Raw genomic sequence first — 25,309 nt, forward strand, 5'->3', positions numbered from 1 at the left:
TATTCTGAAAGTAGACATATGTTCATTATTGGGGTGTTGTTTTTTGTATTGATTAAAAATGCCTTTTTTTTTTTTTGCTTATTTGCTTTGTGAAATCTGCCAGTTTTATTGGGTGAAGGAATGCTTACTTAAAGCACAGCCTGTCTCAATCAACTATACGAGGCTGCAGATGTTCTCTCTGAGAGCTGTTACACCTCTGCCATTGTGGGCATAGGTTCAGAAAGCATTACTTATTCCCTTTCCCTGACCAAACTTTTCCAACTGCATCAAGAACTCAAACCCACACCTACTTGATCACAAACTTGATTTTGTTACCTGCCTGTTTGTTTCATATTCTCTATGATACTGCTCATGTTTGAACCTCTGACCCAATGAAAACAGGCTGCAGGCTTAGTATTGCCTTCCTGGTGATGTGTCTTAACTTACCACATGTTGGTAGATGAAGAAGAAGAAGAAGAAGAAGAAGAAGATTATATTAAATCCAAAGAGTTTTGAACAGGAGTGCTTTATGGTCAGAGGAGGATATTTACACTAAAGCCTTCCACGAAAAGCATGATTTAATTCAAAAAGGGAAATCACAATACCCTGGGACAGTGCGGTCATATACTAATAACAGCAGTCTCTCAAAAAGAGTTCTGGTTTTCTTTGAAGTCTCATTTTGTAATGACACCCCCACTTCAGCTGTTTTCTTGACATACCAGTGCAGAAAAACTCTCCCTTCTTGTTTAATGAAAAATAAATTAATAAATAAACTTCCATCCATCCATCCATCTTCATCCGCTTTATCCGAGGCCGGGTCGCGGGGGTAGCAGCCTAAGCAAAGAGGCCCAGACCTCCCTCTCCCCAGCCACCTCCTCCAGCTTATCTGGGGGAACACCAAGGCGTTCCCAGGCCAGCCGAGAGATATAATCTCTCCAGCGTGTCCTGGGTCTGCCCCGGGGCCTCCTCCCGGTGGGACATGCCTGGAACACCTCACCCAGGAGGCGCCCAGGGGGCATCCTTGTCAGATGCCCAAACCACCTCAGCTGGCTCCTTTCGATGTGGAGCAGCAGCGGCTCTACTCTGAGCCCCTCCCGGATGGCTGAACTTCTCACCCTATCTCTAAGGGAGAGGCCAGCCACCCTTCGGAGGAAGCTCATTTCCGCCGCTTGTATCCGCGATCTCGTTCTTTTGGTCACTACCCACAGCTCGTGGCCATAGGTGAGGGTAGGGACGTAGATCGACCGGTAAATTGAGAGCTTCGCTTTTACACTCAGCTCCCTCTTCACCACAACGGACTGGTGCAGCGTCTGCATTACTGCAGCTGCAGCCCCAATCCATCTGTCGATCTCCGGCTCCCTTCTCCCATCACTCACGAACAAGACCCCGAGATACTTGAACTCCTCCACTTGGGGCAGGAACTCATCCCCGACCCGGAGTAGGCACTCCACCCTTTTCCGGCTGAGAACCATGGCCTCAGATTTGGAGGTGCTGATCCTCATTCCCGCTGCTTCACACTCGGCTGCGAACCGCTCCAGTGCGAGCTGGAGGCCCTCACCCGATGAAGCCAACAGAACCACATCATCCGCAAAAATCAGAGATGAGATTCTGAGGCCACCAAAGCGAAAGCCCTCCGCCACTTGGCTGCGCCTAGAAATCCTGTCCATAAAAATTATGAACAGAACCGGTGACAAAGGGCAGCCCTGGCGGAGCCCATCACCCACCGGGAACGAGTCCAACTTATTGCCAGCAATGCGAACCAAGCTCTTGCAACGGTTGTATAGGGATCGAATGGCCCGTAGCAATGGGCCAGACACCCCATACTCCCGCAACACCTCCCACAGGACACCCCGAGGGACACGGTCGAATGCCTTCTCCAAGTCCACAAAACACATGTAGACTGGTTGGGCAAACTCCCATGCCACCCTCAAGTATCCTCGAGAGGATGAAGAGCTGGTCCAGTGTTCCGCGACCAGGACGAAAACCGCATTGTTCCTTCTGTATCCGAGGTTCGACTAGCGGACGAACTCTCCTTTCCAGCACCCTGGCATAGACTTTCCCGGGGAGGCTGAGGAGTGTGATCCCCCTGTAGTTGGAACCAAGGTTATTATCGTTAACGAAAACTAACGAAATAACGAAAACTAGAAGTGAAAAAACATTTTCGTTAACGGAAATAAAATAAAAACAAAAAAAGGAAAACTAACTAAAACTGGAATGAGTGTTCACAAAACTAACTAAAATTAACTGAATTTATAGCAAAAATGTGTTTAGTTTTCATTGATGTGTGCGTGTCATACAAGAGTCAAGGGTGAAAATGAAGTTTAGTTTCCAGATTTTTTTCTTGCTGTGTCTCATTATGCCAGCAGGTGGCAAGTACGTTAGTCGAGTCGTCTGTGTTGCTGCTCCATCCACGCGCAGAATCATGTCAGGAAAAGTCGGGAGAAAGCGCCAGAGTCCAATTTGGGATTACTTTGAATATGACTGTGTTTTGGATAAAGCAAGTGTCTTGTAGTGGAAAGAGACAAATTATGAGGGACATTTCTAAAGGGAAAAAAATCCCACAAACCTTAAAGTGCACTTGAAAAGCTCACACAAGAAGGCTAACCTAGCTTACCTTGAGAAGGTAAGGGAGCACACTCAACCGTCATCCCCAGAAAACAGAAGCTAACCCCAGGCAAGGCAGTGTGATACATCCCGAGACAACAGGACGGGGATATCTACATAACTGTGTGAGTCAATTACCTTCAAAAAGTTTATCAATTCACTTGAGCCACAATTACGAACACCCGGTGCTGCAAGAGTTAATAGTCTCATTGGGGCCAAGATATACGTTTTATAGTTGCCTGGTATCAATGGTTGTTCATCTGCCTTTATTTATTTATTTAAAGAACCCATAGGTGGGAATGTGAGTTGTCTGTCTCTGCATGTTAGCCCTGCGACAGACAGGCGACCTGTCCAGGGTGCAGGGTATGGTAGCTGGAATAGCAACATACCCAAGGATAAGCAGAAGAGAATGACTGATATGATGAAACTGGGATTTTTGTTATACTTAATTATTGCAAACACAACTAAAACTATAACTGAAACTAATCAAAACTAAACTGAAACTAAGGATTTTCAAAAAATAAAAACTAAACTAAACTAGCAAACAATTGGTAAAAACTAATTAAAACTGATATAAAATTGAAAATCTGAAGTCAAAACTAAATAAAAATAAAAACTAATGAAAATTGCAAAACTATTAAAACCCTGGTTGGAACACACCCTCCGGTCCCCCTTCTTAAAGATGGGGACCCCCACCCCGGTCTGCCAGTCCAGGGGTACTGCCCCTGATCTCCACGCAACATTGCAGAGGCGTGTCAACCAGGACAGCCCTACAACGTCCAGAGCCTTCAGGAACTCGGGGCGGACCTCATCAACACCAGGGGCTCTGCCACCAAGGAGTTGTTTAACTGCCTCAGTGACCTCGCCCCCGGAAATTGGCGGGTCATTCCCCTCATCCCCAGACTCTGCTTCCTCCTCGGAAGTCGCGTCAGTGGGATTAAGGAGGTCCTCGAAGTATTCCTTCCACCGCCTGACAATTTTGTCAGTCGACGTCAGCAGCGCTCCACCAGCACTATACACAGTGCAGGTAGAGCACCGCTTTCCCCTCCTGAGATGCCTGACGGTTTGCCAGAATCTCTTCAAGGCAGTCCGAAAGTCTTTTTCCATGGCCTCTCCGAACTCCTCCCACACCCGAGTTTTTGCTTCAGCCACTACCCGAGCCGCATTCCGCTTGGCCTGTCGATACCTGTCGGCTGCCTCCGGAGTCCCACAGGCTAACCAAGCCCGATAGGACTCCTTCTTCAGCCTGGTGGCTCCCTTCACCTCTGGTGTCCACCATTTGGTTCGAGGATTACCACCACGGCAGGCACCAACCACCTTGCGGCCGCAGCTCAATGCAGCAGCTTCGGCAATGGCGACACTGAACATGGTCCATTCGGACTCAATGTCCCCCGCCTCCCTCGGAATGCTGTTGAAGCTCTGCCGGAGGTGGGCGTTGAAGATCTCGCGGACTGGGGCCTCTGCTAGTCGTTCCCAGCACACCCTCACTACGCGTTTAGGTGCACCAGGTCTGTCCAGCGTCCTCCCCCGCCACCTGATCCAACTCACCACCAGGTGGTGATCAGTTGACAGCTCAGCCCCTCTCTTTACCCGAGTGTCCAGAACATATGGTCGCAGGTCTGGTGATACGATTACAAAATCGATCATCGACCTACGGCCTAGAGCGTCCTGGTGCCACGTGCACTTATGGACACTCTTATGTTCGAACAAGGTGTTCGTTATGGCCAAACTGTGATTAGCACAGAAGTCCAATAACAAAGCACCGCTCGGGTTCAGATCAGGGAGGCCGTTCCTCCCAATCACGCCCCTCCCGGTCTCGCTGTCGTTACCCACGTGAGCATTGAAGTCTCCCAGCAGGACAACAGAGTCTCCAGGTGGAGCACCTTCCAGCACCCCCCCCCCCCAGGGACTCGAAGAAGGCTGGGTACTCCGAACTGCCACTCGGCGCATAAGCGCAGATGACAGTCGGGACCCGTTCCCCGACCCTAAGGCGCAGGGAACAAACCCTCTCGTCCACCGGGAAAAACCCCAACGTACCGGCAGCAAGCCGAGGGGATATTAAAATACCCACCCCAGCCCGCCGCCTCTCACCAGGGGCAACTCCAGACTGAGACAGAGTCCAGCCCCTCTCCAGGAGACTGGTTCCAGAGCCCAAGCCATGCGTAGAGGTGAGCCCGACTATATCTAGCCGGTACCTCTCAACCTCACGCACTAACTCAGGCTCCTTCCCCACCAGAGAGGTGACATTCCATGTCCCTATTGCCAGTCTTGGCAGCCGGGGGTCAGTCCGCCAGGGCCTCCGCTCCTGGCCGCCACCCGGCACACAATGCACCCGACCCCTATGGCGCCTCCTGCGGGTGGTGGGCCTGCGGGAGGATGGGCCCATGTCTCCTCTTCGGGCTGTGCCGGGCCGGGCCCCATGGACTAAGGCCTGGCCACCAGACGCTCGCCCTCGGGCACCCTCCCCGGGCCTGGCTCCAGGGCGGGGCCCCGGTAACCCTATCCCGGGCAGGGTAAACTGTTCCCTCGGTGTTCTTTTCATAAGGGTCTTCTGAATCGCTCTTTGTCTGGTCCCTCACCCAGGACCAATTTGCCATGGGAGACCCTACCAGGGGGAAAAGGCCCCAGACAACATAGCCCCTGGGATCCCTGGGACACACAAACCCCTCCACCACGATAAGGTTGCGATTCACGGAGGAGTAAATAAACTTTTGAAAAGTTATTTTCACAAGGCCTTAAATTAAACGGCCTACTACATTTAGATGACAAACTTAAAATACATTAAGAGATCAATAAAAAGGGGGAAAAAAGAAAAATACTGATGTTAATTTTGCTCCGTAAAGGAAGTTATGACAGGGACCAGTATCACTTGTGTAGGTGTGATATCTGGTTTTGACAAAATGAAAGCATGCGCACTAGTCTTTACATGAGTCCCTGTAAAGATAACAATTTTTTCCCAGCGTAAACTAATGTTAGTAACACACATTAATGAACATGCTGCCATATATTAGTGGGCATGACTTGTTACAGTTTGTATGCGCACATGGCACACACACACACACACACACACACACACACACACACACACACACACACACACGCACACACACACGCACACACACCTTGGAAGCAGGAAAATAAAAAGCTCTTTGGTGTTTTTCATAGATTAAACTACAGAAATTTCTAAAGATGGTAATTTAAAATGAGTTCTTTGCTAAGAACTAAACAATGTTCATTCCTTGAGATGGAGGCGGGATGGTTATGTGTGAATGATGATAGGTCAGTGTCAAGTGACCTATGAATCCTTGTTCCAACCATTACAGGACTGAAAATGAGTGAAAAACAGTTAATGTTGACCTAGACCTAGAGAAAGCCTGGAAAAGTATTGCTGAAGACCACTTTAAAAATTACCAGGACCACTGGCTCCTTATGAACAAAAAACAAAATATAAAGAAATAAGAGATGGTTCTGCATTCTTGCACAATACTGTAGTTTGAAAAGATTTATTCATTGGATTAGATTAAAATGAATGAAAAAAAGGAATGTTTGCTGAAATAGTTTTAGCGATCTGAGGTAAAAATTAAAAGATCAACTGCTCAAATTCACTCTGGATTTGTATCAATCTATTTTGCAAGCTATCAAAACAATCTGAAACTATACATCAAAGTTTTTGCAGTGAAAGCACCACCTCTTGGTGACACACTGTAACTGAATAAAATGGTGGATTCATAGTGAAAGAAACTCATGATTTCCTTCCATAACAAGGCACAGTGAGTTTACTTGATGAGCATTTCACCAAGTGTATGACTTGTGTATGTTTATTGAGAAAATCTGACCACAGACACAAGTCAAAACTCTGTGTCTCTGCAGTACAATGTATACTTAAACTTAATATATAACAAATAACAATAACAAATATATACAGCCTGATTTGAGTTTAACTATTTTATAGGAAATATTAAATGGTAATGCAGAATGACTTTGAATGTGATTTCTTGGCCAACCTTGTTCCCTGGGCTGTCATTTGTAGCACCTGCTATAATTCCAGGCTTAAATAGCCAATGTGCAGTCACCTCAGATCCGATTAGGAACTGATTAATAGGAGTAGAATGGGAATGTAAATTTTTAATGACCCCATAAATTAATCTTTATTTGTATGAAACAGCGAAGACAAGGGTTAACTTTAGTGTTTTAGAAGACATCTACACTGAGCTTATAGTCAGACACTATTGCTTGAATGCTTAATCTTAAATATTAATAGGAGCCCCTCTTTAAAATTTAATGCAAAGCAGTTATGTGGAGGCAAAAATACTCCACTACTTAATGTGCTACCCAGCAAGTGTATATCAGCAAGTGTATATAAAAAAAAGACAACAGTTTAATTTTACTAAATAAGTTCATTAAGAAACAACATGGCTGAAAGCTAATGACTCATACCCAAATTTAATCCAGTTTATCTGTTAGCCATAATACTTCAGAATTAGAGCGCTCCAACTGTACACCCATACAAAACGTGAGCTTAAAGTCTTTTTCATTTTAAAATTGTTGGAAGAAATCACAAATAAAAACAACGTGGCCACAAATCCTGCAAATAATCCCGCCTACAGCTGGTTGATTCTGCCTACATTTGTCGTATGGCAAAAAGCTATTTGAATTTAGCATTGCATATTTCCTCAGATTCTAAGGCCAGTTTTTAAGTACTTTTACTTTGTCAGGACTCCAAGTCATAATTATTTACATGCCAATTATACAAGAGAGCAAAACATGCAGTTTTCGTTGAGCTAAAGAACTCCTTTAAAACACTTCATAAAGTCACTCACTTGCCATAACTTTTCATTAAGTCAAAGAGGGAGCTGACAGACAATCATGTGCAGCTACAATGTAATGAACTCTGTGTCTCTCCTTTTTATTAAAGTTTTCCTAAGGAGCTCTTTTGCAGGTATTAAGGAGGTGAATTCTTTTAGTTTTTAACCTTTCAAGACTAATTCTTAATGTCTTGTGTATTTTGCTCAAAGTAAATACACTGCTTCTTTGAGGGCATGTAGCATATGCAGCCGAATAAAAGATGTGATTTAAAGCACAGCAGCCCTGTGGCAATAACTAGTATTATTTGATACTGCACATCAATGATGTGTATAATATTAGCATTGGTAAGTGCCAATATAGTCTTCGAGAAAATCTTCCAGGCCACTATCAAGCAGATTTCACTGGTATTTTTCTATTTTGCATTTATAATACTGTTGCTATTACTAGAGGCCCTCCTTTTTGAATTTTTATGCAGAAGCATCAAGTTAATACAGTTGGGAGCATATTTTGCTCACATAAAAAAAATGCACTTTATATAACTGACATTTTCTAGCTAAGTAAGAGATGATACTGGTTAAATAAAAGGTATCATCAGCTGATCCGGAAAATGACTCATTTCTAAAGCTAGTCAGTCTGTTTTAAACCCTATTTAAGATAATATCAGGGGAATATTCCAGGCCATGTCCACAAACTGGGTGGATATTTTTTTATATAATGCTAGTTAGCTGTCTCAACCCATGGTTGCTGAAATAGGCTCCAACACCCCCTTGACCCTGATGGGGATAAGTGGAAGAGAATGAATGAATAGCTAGCTAATAAAATAGCTAGTTTAATTTCAGTTTCATCTAAAAAATTTAAGATGCTTAGAATTTGGCCCTAGCTAAAATTTTTTGTTAGAAATTGTCGTAATAAAAAAGCCAGATAAAAGATGAGCATTTATGCCCATATGCATTTGCACCTAAAAATTCTGCCTTTAGAGAACACAGTCTTCCAAGAATAGGACACTAAAGGCTTTTTTGTAGAAATACAACCTTAAACAATTTAAAAAAAAACACACGACTTATGTTGTGAAATTTTAATATAAGCAAATATCTTTTCCTAATATATGACATCACAATGTTGAAATTGTTTAGCTGCAATGATGGTTGGGGCAGTATAATATTATATGATAATATTTATATTATAATTAAATAACATCACCAACAAAACAATATCAGATAGTCTTTCTGGCAAATTGTCTGGCCTTCAGTATCTCTTTCAATTATCTTGAATGTCAGTGTCAGTCATGTATGAGACTTGCTCATTGAACCACATGATGACGACAATGATGATTCTGACTTTATGGAACTTTTCAGGACAGAGTTTCAGGACTGAGGCTGTTGTGCTTTAGAATAAACAGTAAGTGAAGCTGGTAATGGATGTTAAATTTTACCCTTTAGCAGTTTTACGTACCGTCCACAGCGAATACTGCTGATTTCAGTGCTAGAACACTTTTCTGCCTAGTTTTGATTCAGCTGCTACACACTGAGAATTGTGAACTACGTGTGGCTACATGGGATTATGGAAGATCAAAGCGTCTGGCTTGAGTAAGGTGGCCAGCTGGAAACATCACAGAGACTTTCTGTACTTGCTTGAAACCTCTGCCCTGGTCAATATATACTCATCCCATGCCACAACCACACCCCAACCCAAAAAATCCTTTAATCTTCAGTCACCAATTTTACAGCCTTCCTCTGAGCAGATGATTGGAAATGGACACTGATGTGATTTCCCTGGCAAGGAAATCAGGTAAGTGCATTCATTAGTCATATGAGGCATCCTGCAGGGTCAAAGAGGGCAGAGAGTGTGGGTAATTAAATGTGGTAAATGAAACTCTAATTGAATGAGCGACCCTTTGCCTGTGGTTCTTGTTTAATCATATGGAGAGAAAAAATAACAAAAATGGGATTCATTTTCTTTTATGAGGGTGGATGTAATTATGGCAGTGCCGGAATTAATCACTTAACAATAAACATTAAATAACGATCAAGGTAGATGTGTTTGTATTGACTCAATTAAAGCAGGAATTCAAGGACTGAATAATAAACAGTTCAATGTAAATGGAACTCTAAAACACTAGATAATATCTGACTATAGAAGGATTTACCTCTAACAAATCATATTAAAATGCATTGTGTCAACAGTGAATTTGTAGCAAATGCACCCTAAAAATGATGGCCTCCTCCATTCATTAAAGTAATATAACACTGCCATGTTGTATTGACTAATTTGGTAATAATTCTTGAGAGGATGTAGGGAACTTTTTCCTTTTCCTTTTTGATGATTGATATTCTGCTAAATCTCAACAAAACTAAATCTCACATAACACAGCCACCATATCTATTGTAGGATCATCATGTGATGAACAATGAACATAATTAATCACTAAGCTATTAAGAAATTTGGCCTAAATAGAAAATATAAAGTGAACTGCACTTATATACTGTACCTTATAAAAAGCCATCTGATCACAAACAATCAATCTGTATACATTAATTACAAATTACACCGGGTTTTTACATAATTCAAAGAAATATCTTTCAGCCAACTTAACAAAGTCTGGTCACATTGAAAGGATTGCTATTGTTGCCCTATGAATACAATATTTCAAAAAGAGCTGTGTGAAGTAGGTGCTGATTAAAGGGATGTGAATTGTATTCAAGACATTGTGAATAGTGAAAGAATGTTATGGGAGGCTGATGAAATGATTTAATACATTTAATCAGCACATTATTGATAATTTACAAAGTCTTTCCTTGCATGGACCTGCAGCTTATTTTTATATACTTTTTTATAAGCAATTCCAAAACTTTTCACAATCTAAATTATATAGAAGTTCGTCAATTTTTAATCACTGATTTCAATTCTTTTTAATCGACCCACGTAACAAATGAAGGCTTGAATGCGTTGTCAAGTCTTAAATGAAGTTCTTGGAGAGTAAGATTTGTGGAATTAACTCAGGCTGCAAAATTCTGGCCTGAGCTGCAACCTCGTTCCAGAAGGGTTAACATCTTAGGTGCCCTGTGGTGTGGTGTGGTGTGGTGTGGTGAGGTGCTGGCAGCAAGTATGGCCATGTCCTTCCATGGACTCCCAGGCACCATGCTGTCTTTGACCTCAAAGAGCAACTTCCTCGATATCAGCCTCTGAAACAGTAACCTTGTCAGCCCAGGACAAGAGGCTGCTTCTCACCCCTGGGGTTCTATGAGTTAATCCACGTCCTCCAAACTTTTACAGAAAACCCCAGATGAAACTGCTTCTCCTCAACCATTTTTTTTTCTGCTCCAAGATAAACGAGCACTGTCACTTCTCTGCACATAGTGTGGTAGCAACAAGGGCAGTGACTCTCAGAGAAATACTGAGATCATAAGCCAACCCCTGAGCATCCCTGCCCCCAAATAATATTCTGTTTTCAATTCATCAGCCTGTCTTCTTTATGGATTTGATTTCCAGGCGACAGGTATTTATGCACTTATAACGTGGAACATAACGGCCTTCACCAATACTCCCTAATCAAGATTTAGAACCTTTTTCATGTTCTTCACTAAAATGCTTGAGCAATTACTATATTGTATTTAAGACATCCAGAAAGACAAGAAATCAGTGATTTACCAGTAGTCACAGGACTGCATGGTGTAATTAGATCTCTGCTGCTTTTATTGTGGTTTCAATCATTGCCCAAGGATAAACCATTTATAGACCTAACCCTTTTCAAAATGATACCTTAAATTTGATGACACTTGTAAAAAAAGATCGCACTGGATTCAGTGGAAAATCCCTGAATGCAGTTGCACTCTTAAGTGTCCCCATCAACAACTATTGATTAAGGTATTTTATCTATAACTGCAGAGGAGTCACGGGCCTGATGATCCCCCTCCGCTTACACTGAGTGCTACAGTACAAACAGCAGTGAGATAGTGGCCATAGGAGGATAGGATCATTCTGCTGATTGGATTTACAATGACAAACATGTTTCTCATTTGATTTTCTCTGGGCTGCTTGCCATCCGTTGCTTGATAGACGTGCTCTGTATCTGTGTACGTGCTTCTGTTATTGTTCAGAGATAGTGGAGTTGGCATAAATGTTCTCTCTCTCTCTCACACACACACACACTTTTCTCACTCTCTGTTTCATCTGTCCCTCACTTTCCCTCCTGCATCTCACATAACAAGATGAACACTTTCACTTTCTCTCCTTACTCAGAATCCTCTCCATGCCACCTCCCCCTAATCCTTTCATGGAAGTGACTCACATTACAGCATTCTTCAGTTTAATGCACTTTAATAGCATTAATATCTGCTTTTGCCTCTTCAGCTGCAATAAACACCCCTTACATCTTAAGAAAGCAGCTTAAGAGCAATTGACATGGCTAGTGTACCAAAACGGAAACGTACCTCGGGTGAAAAGCAGAATAACTCATTGTTAAAGAGTAATCTGCTTTTTTTTAATGCATTGGCACAGGCTCCGCACAGCGTGGCACATAGTGTACTGTAAACAGACACTGAGGGAGCTTAGACAGCCTGCTCCCTGTAGTCCTTCCTACTCACTCTCACAGTGTGGAGGAGGCCTGCAGATACGGGAAGAACAAGCGTCCCTGCCACCTTCTGTGCCACCCATGTTGCTGCTGCAGTGACAGCCAAGGTCAGCTCAGGAATGACAGAGGCCTCCTGCACGGAGATAAGACTCTCACAAACATCTGAACCACAGTGCCACTCTTCGAAGGAAAGCGAATCCTGCGCTTGAATTATTCATATGGGTCTCCCCCACCCTAAATAACAGCCGGCAAGCATTGTTTGACATCCCGAATGAATAATTAAGGGCTGACCTTTTGTTCCCATTAGAGGTGATAGGTTGATAGTACCATACTTTGCGGGTAAGGCTGTGAGATGATGTGAAAGTGCTGTGTGCAAGAACTACGAATTCTTTGTATGGAAATGAGTCAATAAGCATAAGCAGTGATGCTAAGAAAGTGACACATCACATCTCTGTGGAATGCACTGATGTACAAAGACATAGATACAATCTCTGCTGATTGTTTCTATAAAGCATAGCCTGAAGTCAGCCTTTGCCATTGCTTCCATGTTCTCATAAGAATTGTGCCATAGTTTGTCCCTAACATATCAAAAGAATTTTCATGATGCCATCCTAGACCTTATAATCAGCTCTATGAATCGGAAATTACACATTAACAGAAAATCAATCCCAGTTTGGCCTGCTTGCAGTGAGTGATGGTCTATTTCCCAATTTTGTATCTCAAAGAGGTCATGAATCATAAATCCTGACCACAACCCAATCTATAAAGTAGAGTCAAAATGTTTGAAGTGGAATGCTTGAAGAAAAGCTAACATAGCATGGCTAATACTCTTTGGAAGCATCTGAATTGGCATTTAATGCAAAGAGTTGTTAAAGTGTATGAGAATGTCACTTTTGTGACATTGTCATTCATCTTGCTTTTATATTTTATTTTGTTTGATTAAACATGTGTCAGGATTTATTTTGATAAAAAAAAAGGTTTTGACAACTTGATATAAATTATATTGGGAAGAGCATGAGATATATGGGGTGGCTCAGCTGGTAGAGCAGGTCACTTACTAATTGAAGGGCTGGTTGTTCAAGCCCCCTGTGCTCCAGTCCGAATGACAAATATTTCTGGCCAAGATACTAACCCCAAGTTGCTCGTATGAATGTGTGTGAATGTTAGAGAGAAAGAGCATACAAAAAGGTGCTTGTGTGAATGAGGCAAGTTGTGTAAAGCGCTTTGAGTGCTCAGATAGAGTAGAAAAGCGCTACATAAGAACCATTTGCCATCTGAGTCTCATCTGCTCCACTCTGTGAGGAGGGGCACACACAGTGACACAAACACACACACAGCAGAATAAGTGAGGAGAGGAACAAAATTTCCCACTTAGATCAAATAAAGAGTGAAAAATAAATTAGGTGTATCATACATACAGCTATCTTTTTCATGAAGAGTTTGTGGCCTCAATAACTATTTAACAATTTTCAGTTTTGTAAATTTGTATATCCTATTTTTCCCAACTATATTTAATTCAAATCTGAAATTGCCTTAAAAGTAAGAGAGTAATGTCCATCTCAGGACTAAAGCTTATCTTTTCAACGCTGGTATCACAATCATGGAACAGGGATAAAAGCTATATGATATGCAGGCTGTAATCAGTTGAGCCATATTATCCAATGCCTGCCACTAAATCTTTTTCTTCCTGTTGACTGAGCATTTATACACCGAGTGTTGTCCTTCCTTCAGCCCAAAGATGAAAGAATTGGGAGAATTTAACACATCCCATCCATTATTTTAGGAAAGCATTTAGAGCACACTAATGAGCCACACTGCTGCACTGGATGGCACCTCCGTCTGGTATTGTAAGGAAGGGACAGACTTATGAAACTGGCTGTTATGCTATATTTGTATTATTTTCATGTTTGGCAATACATCTTCAACAATAATGTCAGTGAGTGAACACAATGTGCAAACATATTGATTAAATCCTTCTTCAGGGTGTGATACAGACTCACAGCGTGCCTGGGTATTGAGAGGGGAGACAAATTATTGGTTTTGACATTTTCATGTTTTTATTTTTTATTTTTTTTGCAAAAGTGAGAAATATGGAATAAAGGCAGAATAATAGATGATTGAGCAAAGCCCCTTTACTTGTTTCTTATATAGAACTTTTTGCACACAATGCTTCTTTTACTGAACTGGGCTGAAGGAACGGATTTCGGTTCCTTCACAGTGTAAAGAAGAAAACCAGAGCTGCAGTAGAGCCGCAGTGACACACTCAAGGAGAGAGCGACTCAGAGGCGAGCACAGATTCCTAGTTTAAGAAGTGAGAGAGAGACTGGGTGCTGTAGACAGACCATATTTATAGCCAGGGATAGGAATAATTCATTGTGATCAAAGTGCAGATCATGCTCCATTCCATCACGGAGCAGATGTGGCAGAATAAAAAGAGCATGCTTTCTCTCCATCTGCTCTCTAGCGGCTTCCCAAATGGAAACAGTGAGGCAAAGTTATCTCTGTGAAGCCGTTGTGTGTTTGTCGTCATGTGCTCTGTGCGCATTCTCAGGTGGCTTTTACTTCAGAAGGAGAATGTGTTACATCAAAGATGTAAAATGTGCTGAAAAAAGGATTAAAAAAAAAAAAAGCCTGACACATGCAACAGATCTTCTCCATCATAGTGGGGCGTGAATATCAGATTATGACCTTTGAGAAAGAGGTCATCTGCATGGAGCCTTTTGCCATAAAGCATATACTCAGAGAACACTGAAAGTCACATTGCTGCTGAACGAGTGTGTGAAAAATGGTAAAACGCAGAGTCAGAGGTCAGAGCTGGCTGAATGAAATGCTGAGATACTTTTTTCCAATTGAGGTAAAATTCCATTTTAATTGTTTTGTGTGTGTAATTTTCCATGCAGCCTTCATACACCTCTTAGTATCATCAGTGAATACTAGCATCAGTATTAACCCTCTCAGGCTCAAAATAAACTTTTTGTTGCTAATGCACAACCAAGACCTGCAGTGGTACTTCTGAGTAAAAAAAAAAATCATAAAATATGCATGTGGGGTAATCAGGTTGTTAGTTTTTAACTGTTGCAAATCGGCAACGCCTGCCTCGAGAAGGTTAAGACGACCCATGTACAACACTCTTCTCACAAATACAAAAGCAAGCATCCAATCAAACCAGTGTTTCTCTCACCCTTCGTACTCTCATTTTCCAAGGGACACACGTGTTCCTTTTTCTTCCTCTTATTTTGTTTTTGTCTTTTTTTTTTACTGAGTAATGCTTTCTCTGCAATCACACACAAGCACAAAGATACACACATGCCTGCTTCTTCCAGTTTCATTTTCTCTCCCTCCCACACACCGACACATACACACAAGTGCCTGCTTCTTTTTTCTTTCATTTTCTCTCTCCAACCCTTTCTGCTTCTGTCCCTTCAACACTCTCACTCACACACAGACACACACACACGGCTAGAGAAATACACAGTTGCATACATACACTAGCACCAGCACACAGACATGCAAGCTCCTTCATCTTCTCTTTCATTTCTTCTTCCACCCACACTTTTCCTATCACTACTTCCATGCATGCGAGCACACACAGAGGCGCCTGTACCATTTGCTCTCAGTTTCTCTCTCTCGCTCTCTCTCACTCACCCTTTCTCTCCCAAACCACTCCTTCAATACACACACACACCCTCACATACTGTATATCCCTCTTTCTTTCTATCGTTTGCTGCTTCTCTCATCCCGTCTGCCTCCCACAATCACGTACACACACCACCGGCAGTCCAGCTTCCCGTACACCCAGCTGGGCTTGGACAGCACTCTTCCTCTGGCCTCTCTTGGCCATCTGGAGTGCAATGTCCCTGCTCTGCTGGTCCTCTGCCAGCCACTGAGCCTCCCAGGATGAACGCAGCACCTTCAAGCACAATTTGTACGCGTCAAAGCTCTGCTGTGTGTCCAGTGACCCAGCTGAGTGAAGTCATTGAGTCTTGCATTTCCCACCTCAAAAGAGACTCATTCTGCTTTGATGACACCTGCACTCCCAATCTCTCTCGATGGAAGACGGCACAGTAATTGATTAAAGCTGCTGAGCAACCTTACTGGCAATTACAACTCTGTTTATTATCTTGTGGAGGGTCTGAATCTTTGCATGAAGAATGAATAACAAATTCTGACACAGAGGTCAAGTACTTCATTCACCCTTGCAGGTACAAATACACCTGTCTTCTGCTCAGATTTTAAATACATGTTAGAATTAGGAAGAGAGGATAACAGCTCTTCTAGTAAAAATATACAAATAATAACAAACTATCTATTAAAGAGCCACAGAACACAAAAAAGCTGTGTTGTAAAATTTTAGCTAGCCATCCAGTTTTAAAAGCTTATCAGCCATAGCTTTAAGTTCTGAGTAGTCTCCTTCAACATCGCAAAAAGTCCTCTGACTTTGTAGGATATTGACTTAGTGTCTGAAATACAAGAACGTGCCTTTGAAATTAAGGCGTGCCTTTTGAAATTAATCACAACTTAAGTTTTTCCACCTCAAAGAGGCTTTGTTCTGCTTTGATGACACCCACGCTCCTTCTCAGTCCAACAAGGTACTTGATTAAAGCAAGTAAGTTACAGCTCTTGCAATTACAACACTCTACAAGCTCTTTCAGATGTTAAACTTTTAACTGACCACATGGTTTGAACATGCAGTCTCTTATACAATCAGTTTACAACATTTTATTGGTCTGATATGATATTGTTTATTCGGATTTCTTTGGACAGTGCACTGGAAACATCAAGCATTTGAAAGCCACCACAAGCCTTAAAGTTATGTTAGGAATGATTATGTTAGAACAATCTCTTTTGTGCTATAAAAGCGACATAACCCAAAAATACAGCCCTGAAGCCAGTTAGCGAGCAGCGGCTATTTTTATGGTCTAGTGAACACACCAATCTTCATGTGACACTTGAACAACAGCACACAATCTTTTTTCACTTGTTTCTATTTCCTGGTTATAGTCCAGCCACATTTTAACGTGATATAACAAAGGAAATCTACTCATAATAGTGGTATGAATTTCTAAACCTCAACACAACTTTTAAAGTTTTCCCTTACAAACACTGAATGTGAATTGAGTTTTGAGGCACATAGTCATGGTATGAAACAAACAAACAAACAACAACGACAACTACTGTACAGGTACCAGCAGCAAAATGAAAGACCAGCACAAACTCCTGCTTCCAATCACTGTCCAACAGAAAGCGCCATTACTAAGTATAATGTTCCCCATGCTGCAGTGGTAAAGTATATGCTGTGATTTCTCACTCTAATAATACATGTTTCAAAGAAGGAGTGATGTGTGAAAATGTCTGACAGCACAGAAAACTAAGTGCACAAGCAGTTATAAAGCTATGTTTTCATCATTTTTAAACACTTTCTGAAGTAAGTAAACTCTCTAGTGCACTTGAACCTAAGGGTAAATTAACGCAATATAGAAAACGAAGTCCCTCGAGCTTTTAAAACAACAACGAGGGGAAAGAATTTAAATCAGATTAAATTTAGAAAGTATCTAATACTGACAAGCATAAAGGACAGACAAACTGCAATACGTTTCCACAGCTGGAGAATGTAAGCTAAACAATCTTAAGACGCATTGATTATGAAACTTTGTTGCTATGGTAAAATCGGATCAAACTTTAAAATAAAACGTACGCATCAGAAACTCAGGACAACAGATAAAGACGCGATTAAAAAAACGGACGCTGGTTCATGTGTGGCCGTGATACATAAATGAAAACAGCGTATCTTCATTGCATGGTAAGGCACTGTACATCACTGCACTTACCTTGCCACGGCTCCACAATACAATGAAGCTCAGAAGCAGGTGACGAAGTGAGAGGTTCCTCCTCTTGTTCACTAGTTGATCAGCCAAGTCTCTGTTTCAGCACCACGGAAAGCGCGTCCGCCTCTTTGGGGAAATGTTTCAAGTTTACGGTTAATGCCGTGAAAGCATCGAATGTGCACACTGAACACGTCTCCTTCAAGTTTGATGCCACCTCGTCGACTCTTTTGCTGGAGCAAACATCACTCTCCTTGCCTGACGCTTTTAGGATGAGTATGGCCAATCATAATGCATCTCACTCTTCACTCTCACATCTTTGCGCATCCCCAAAGAGTCTCCAAGGACCGGTTCTCTGTCTGCCTCTGGGCGGGCACAGCTGCGGTAACGGTGATTTTAAGAGGGGCTTCTCCTGCTAGTGCAGCACATCTTCATTTGCGGTCTTCTCTTTGTCTTCACGGCGATGATACTGATAAAGATGGAGCTGCAAATTTTCACGCGCGCATCGTCTGGTAACGGGAGCGGAGCGGAGCGGAGGGAGCCGGGAGCAGGAGGAGGGTCTCTGACGATCCGAGTTCATTAAAGACTCTTCTAATATGGATGAGCTACGCGTCTCATCGTTATTATTACCCTTCTTTTCTTACCAAAGGATGGGAACATGGCGCTGAAACTGTAAACTGTACGATATGAGCTGCGATAGTAAATGCGACTCGGCTACAGTAGAGGCGGCATAGAGTTTGATTCTCCATTATCAGAGATACGAGACTGAGCTATATTAATTTATTAAAGTCCAAGATTATTGATACTCATTCTTTATTAAGAAATCATTAACAATAATGCAGTAAAAGTGCCACGTTGTCAATTTGTTTACGAGTTTGTTTGTGTCTGAGAATGACTTTCTGACTTTCAGATTACGGATTAGTGATAACGTTTAACTGAGGACACAGCCTGGATTTTTTCCTTCTAAATCCTGCGTTTACTAGACAGATAGCCCTAAAATGACTGCTGTTTTCACTGCTGGGGAAAAGTTACTGACATGACCCAAAAGAAAAAAGATACAAACAATAAAAACAAGAGAAAAAGGGTGTCGGCATTGTGAGAATTAGTTATTTTATAAGTATATGATTGTCTATGCCACTTAATTAAGTCACTGATATTGCCTTTTCCAGAAATAATCCTGTTGTTGGCTGACATTAAAATATATTTTGGTTGTATTCCTGCTCAGTGTACAGTTGACTGAATTTAGGTCCTGTTAGTCTTTTCATTGTGAGAAGATCAAGGTGCCACTTCAACAAGTTGGCATACTAAATTAAGCTAGTTTAAAATATCACAGCCCCCAGCCAGTGCGCATTCATCAGCCTCAAAAAAGCACATACGGTAAGCTATTTAATCTTGCACTGATTTGAACTAAAAGATTTTGCCCAGTCATTTTCTCTGGGAAAAAAAAGGATTCATAGTTGGAAAAAATAGAGCTTTAATGAAAAGAAAAAAAGCCCCGTGGGATGGATATCAAAAGCCAGTGGATGTGCATAATTTATCTCAGACTATTTCATAAAGCCCTGCAGAAGGGATTTTTAACCTGGTTTTTTTTTATTATTATGAAAAAAAACCCTCTAATATTAGCACTGCTCACTTAGCTTTACTGAGGCAGAATGTTTTCGAGTTTTGTTTCCTAAATGACAGCCAGTACCCGTGAAAACCTCAATTCACAATCCTTTGAAAATCTATGACACCACTGTCATTTAAATCTCAAAGTGCCAAACATGCTCACGGTTATTATCTGACATGATCATGGAATTTATGTAAAGCAATATTTAATTGTCACTATTTCCATCTGTCATGTTTACAAACACAAGTTGAGCATTTAATCTTGAGACAACACACATCCTGTATTTTGACTGTGTTGTAAAGTAGCTTATATGAAATATTTCAAGTGCAGCGGGCTGTGAACAATGCTCTTGTTCAGATAAATATTACACATCTTTGCACACGTCACTGTGGCTTTGTCAGAACGTGGCCTTATATCAGGGTGTGGCTGCAAGGAAGCTTGTGAGGCTTCAACCGGCACAGCTGACACATTAACTTGCTCCTCCTGACTTGAGCACATCCCCCTCTGCTGGTGTTTGGCAGCAAAGAAAATTCTTCTCTTGACTTGATTTGGCTGCAAGGACTCTGGGTACAAGTCCAAGAACACTAATTCAGACCCACAGGAAGGCTTTTCTACCACTGCAGCACATGCAGGGTTTATTGTGAAGCCTTTTTTTAAATTACAAAGCTGCTGCATGTATGTGGGACAAAACATCGCCGTAGTCCTGAAGATCTAAGACGCACCAGCACAACAGCTGCAGCTTGTCTCTGGTGGGACTGTGGGCCATTTGTTGTGTGGGGTATCAGCAGGCCTGACTAGAAAACAAGCTGAAAATGATCAGTGTTGCCTATTTTGTAGCAGCAAGGGTGGGAACTCTCTGTATGGCTATGAAATACATCCTTTACTAATTAAATCTATGTCAAAAAATAGAACAGATTCTGGGATCAGATTACCCTGGAAAGCATTATTTTACACCCACATTGTAAAATGGATAGAAATGTTATTATTTTGTGCTCCAGATCAATGATTGGACTATAAAATATTCATGGTCATGTTTTAAAGACTTTGCTCAAGAAACAAAATCTTGGAAGTGTACAGGATAATTTAACAGCATCTTTTACATGAAAATGTCACCATTTGTTTTAATGAACATATAGTCTGTTGGACAGTGAGATTCTGATGGATTTTGAGGGTTGTGAATCTTGACAGAATTCCCTGTCCAAAAGACAAATAACCTCCTCGTGGCACACTCATCAGTTCCATCCTCTGACTGCTCATTTGTCATCCAACTCTGACATCTGGTGTTACTCATAATCAATAGTGCTGGGATCCAAAGTCTGCCCAGAGCAAGAAGTTGCCTATTATATAGCACCTACCAAAATTTGTCAACACCATGGTAAAAGTATGTTTTTGGTTTGTTGAGTTGACCTCAGAGTTTTAGTTCATCATTTATGGTACATGCATTCAACTGAAATGTTCAGTGGGTTAAAAAAAAAGTGTTATTATTTTGAGTGCTTAACAATCAGTGTCTCACACAACAGCTGGTTTGCTTAACCTCTGTAACTCGCATTCACACCTTATTCATTCATCTGTTTTCACCTGTCACTGATTTGTAAAATATAGATCTTAAGCAATGAATGATTCATTACAGTCTGACAGAGAATGTACCCCAAGGTTCAATATTGCCTTATATAATCTTCCTCAAATTTATTATGGACTCAGCAATGGCATAACTCTGTAGCGCTCTAAATTGCTCTTTTGGCTCCACTGCCCTGTGATTGATTATGATAAATGGGCATAAGCAACAGTTTAATGAATTACATCAGGCAAAATAAATTCACGATTCTCCATCTGAGCAGGCTGTTTTATTTGTTGGTATTGACTGGTAGCACAGCAATGTCTCCAATTCTGACATTGGTCAAACCCTCAAGTTCCCTGTTCACTCGGGTTTTCGGTGAACTGGTGATTTATCATTGAGAAGCAGCAGAAATGGAAGATTTAGCTTGCTGAAAAATTGAGGGCATCAAGTTTTCACAGTTATATCCAAGATGCAAATGATCATACTGCAAATGTGCATGTGCTTGGCTTAAACACTGCACAGAAGCACCATGTAATTAGATTGAGTCAGCGGAGAGGGTCTGCAATATAGTTTCATCATGGACACAGCATAGGCATTATGTGATAGTGATAGCACTTGAAGCACTACAAATAGAAGGAAAAATTATCTGTTTTCAGTGGTTTATTTGTCCCATCTCTGCTAGAGAAAGAAAAAACTCCCTGATACTTTATCCTGTGGTCCTCTGATGAAGATGAATGCCCTGGTGTTGTGCCTCATTTGAGGTTCCCAGTGAGGGTGCACTAAGCTGGAGTCAGGCCCTGATCAATTGACAGGCAATGCACTGCATGGGCAGCCAATCCCCTGGCTACTGAGGACTCCGGTATCAGGGTGTGGACAAAAAGCATTAGGCCAACCATGGAGATGTGTAGGATGGGTAAACCCTAGGCTATGCATTTTACTCTCTGTATGCCAATTATCTGCCTGGACTCAGACAGACAGCTTAGGGTTATGTTTAAATATTCAGACTATATAAATGCAAAGTCTTCTGACTTTGCGATGGGTAATAAACTGCGTTGTTGCCTCTGAAGTGCAATGTTTTTATGCTGTTTTATCTTTTGCTTTATGTTGCTGCACAGCACTGTTTCCTTTCAACTTCAAATATTTTTCTGGGACCTCTTTTGTCAGGGAGGAGACTAAATGGCCTCAGTGGCTCTAAGCTTTGGTATCTGTTTCAGTGCACCTGCCTGCAGACTAGGTGATGTGCTTTGGGATGGCTTTATTTGGGTTGGGAGGATTCATGCTTGTGTCAAGACCACAGGATGACCTGTCTCTTCGAGAGAAGCTTAAAGTGATGAGTTGTAGCTTTTCTCATCTAGCAGTCATGTATTTGACTGCAGTATCTGCCAGCTTCTGTATAGCACCTGGCTACCAATTTGCTATACCTGAGGTGGAAAAAGATTTAAAATGAACATTAACTGTTGATTTCATGTAGTATCACAGACTGCTACATCCTTGCTGCTTTACATTTGCTCTTTGTTGCTGTTCTTACCACTTTAAAAGAATGTAATATATAATGACTTACCCATTTTTGTGTAGATTGAGTAAAAACATGCAACGCTATGTTTATTTTGAAAATAACTGCAGTAAATTTAAATCTACCGTTTGAATTGCATTAGTACGAAATATTTTGACTCCCTTGTTCTTTCTGCTGCTTTTTGGGAAACTGAGTAGTCGGTTAAACGAGCTCAGTCTTTGTAATCTACATAATTCAACAGCAGAAGAATTAAGATGAGCAATGAGCAATACCTTGAAATTAAAGAATAGTGTGTTTTGTAGCTTCTACCTCCTTTATCAGTAATGATTAACATTGTAGCTCCAGATGCACAATTTCCTTAGTTGGTTTAAAAAAATGTGGGTGTGTGTTTATATGTGTATATGTCCTGTGTTTTCTCATCTTTACACACTAAAGTTCATTATCTGTTAATGCACCAGTGTTTAAATTGTCAAAAAGCAAACATTTACCGAATATGAATCATATCGCTCTCTCTAACGCTCGTCAAGGAACAACAAACACTTTGTAGTGTACTGTGTATAAACTGTGTTCTAACCTTCCGGGGTATTATCGTTAAATAAATGACAAATACTGCTGTGTAAAAGTGGTCTTGCCTCATAATACACCAATCTTCGACTCTGCTTATTGAAAAAGCTCTGGTATGACTGCAAAAAGATATCAGATATTTTCAGTGGGGGAACACTGAACTCTTATTTCCAAACATCAAGAAGGAGATAATCTATAGGAAATTGAGATCAGCTTTGTATCTCTTCAATGATAAATCTAATTCTTTGGAAAGAGAATAAGAGAATAAGAATTTGTAGAATAAGAAGACTTTATAGCACTGAAGTACAAATACAGTCTGGAAGGTTTAAATATACTTGTGAATCTTTTGCACTTTTGGTCTTTTTTAAAACTTCATGAATAAATTTGAAGAATCTTGCCAGAGTTCATCCGGATATTGAGCAGAGTGTGAATTTCTAAGGTAGTAGAGTTGTGCCAGCGGACCTAGTCTCTATCTCTAGTGTATTCGAGTTGGAAGAACCCATGCAGCAACACGTGCTCACTGCCGAAAGGAACACTTTCATACTGCAGTGCAGCAGCCGTCTGCCAGATGAGAATAGCACCTCTGCATATCATTACATAAAATCACATTCTCTCTGATCACTGAAGCATGCACACTTAAAAAGCAACAGCCTGGGATTTTTAAAAGTTTCCCTCCAAAGTAGAATATCTGCTATTAACGAAACACAACTTTCATAATAGAAAAATATTTTATTTTAGAAAAAAGTTTTAGTTTTGTGCAGCTGATTTAAAATGACAAACTGTAGCAGTCAAAGCTGGACACTTATTCAGGTATCTCTATTTTTTATATTTTGTACATAATACAACTACAGTAGAGTCTGCATAAAACTTACAAAATAGTATCACACAAATCAAAATTCCATCCTAAAATCTTCACTGCTGTTTTGTTGTTTTGACTACAATACGTTGACCATCTTTATGTGGTCCTAGCCTGGATTGGTTTTCAGTAAACGTTTGACACTTTAAAAAAAAAAATTCAAGTCTATCATTACTCTAATACCTGAAGGTCAGATTCAGATTTATTCTTACTTAACCAACATAGCTATACCTCTACATCCTGTTCAAACACGCAATCTCATCTGGTTTGGCCATAGTAAGACTGCAATTTGTTTTTCATGAGGACAATGACCAAACACACACTTCCAGGCTCTGACAAAAATGGCGAGTGAAGTGCTGCATCAAATAGCCTGGCCTTCACAGCAAGCCTAAGTCCAAATGAGATGGTTTTTAAATGCCTGACTGAGCATCCAGAATATGTAGGACCTTTTTCAAGACTATTTGAAATACTAGCTGATCATGAGAGTGCAATGAGTGTGCAGCTATGTTACAATATCTAAATGCTTTGAAAAGTTTAACATTTAACAACATTTTGCTGGATTTACACTGTTGTGCTTACATTAAAATATTTAGGTATGTTTTATTTAATAGCGTTGATATCCTTAGTTTTGTTCTGTGTTTTAAAAAATATGTTTATAATATGGTTGCAAGAAAGTGAAATATTTTTTACTAAAAATCAAGTATGATGAACTCTGCTTTTCCTCTTCACCCTCAACACCAAGTTTACCTTGGAGCTACCTTCTCACTCTTTAAATTGATTCAAGACAACGTGCCCTTCAGGGTTTCCTACTGGCATTACCTGTAGTACTTACTGTTTTTTCTTTTTCAGTCAAGGGTGTTTTCTTCGTGTCACAGCAGGTTGTAGAGAGGCTTCTGACTCAAACTCCGAACTGCTTAATGAACCCAAAGGATCCACAGGGCATGGTAAAAGCACTCCAGGGCACCCATGGCACTCGAATCAGCTCCTTGGCTTGTCTAAGAGCATTTTTTCAGCTCTCTCTAATGTACTCTGGGACTCAAACTCTGCAGCCGACCTGACCCAGATGAAACCATTCCATCCTTTCAGCGCTCCCTATGGAACCACAACAACATATCGTGCCTAGAAAGTCATGGAGTGAGCCTCCCAAGCCTTTTGAGATCACGGAGACTGCAGGAAGAGCAAGTATTTACGCTCTCTAGTCCAATATTGTTTTTTTTCTCTTTGTTACTTGCATGTGGTCAATTACAGTAACATAATGTTAAACGGCTGACTAAGCAGTTTCAGCAGAAACATGGCCAACTGCTACTGTTCTCTCTAGTGAAGGGGTGGCTACCGTATGTGGGTATGAGCAGTGCTGCTTTTTATTGCGTGCATTATGTAGCCAACCACACCCAGTAAAGTGCCTGCTGTTAAAGTCTCAACTGTGAA

General features: G+C 41.2%; 1 protein-coding gene across 2 annotated transcripts in view; it reads right to left on the reverse strand.

The window, feature by feature from the left end:
• chst8 (carbohydrate (N-acetylgalactosamine 4-0) sulfotransferase 8) overlaps positions 1-24,833 on the reverse strand; it is a 180,675-nt gene extending 155,842 nt beyond the window's left edge. Inside the window, exon 1 of one of the 2 annotated variants that reach the window (XM_085164335.1) lies at positions 24,714-24,833. The gene's annotated coding sequence lies outside the window, so the exon portion shown is untranslated. Of the gene's footprint in view, positions 1-17,787; positions 18,406-24,713 lie in introns of those variants that run through there. The other variant, XM_085164325.1, reaches the window with a different exon arrangement.
• Between the last annotated feature and the right edge of the window lie 476 nt (positions 24,834-25,309).

Source organism: Neolamprologus multifasciatus, chromosome 1, assembly GCF_963576455.1.
Source record: "Neolamprologus multifasciatus chromosome 1, fNeoMul1.2, whole genome shotgun sequence".
In the NCBI taxonomy this organism is placed as follows: domain Eukaryota; kingdom Metazoa; phylum Chordata; class Actinopteri; order Cichliformes; family Cichlidae; genus Neolamprologus; species Neolamprologus multifasciatus.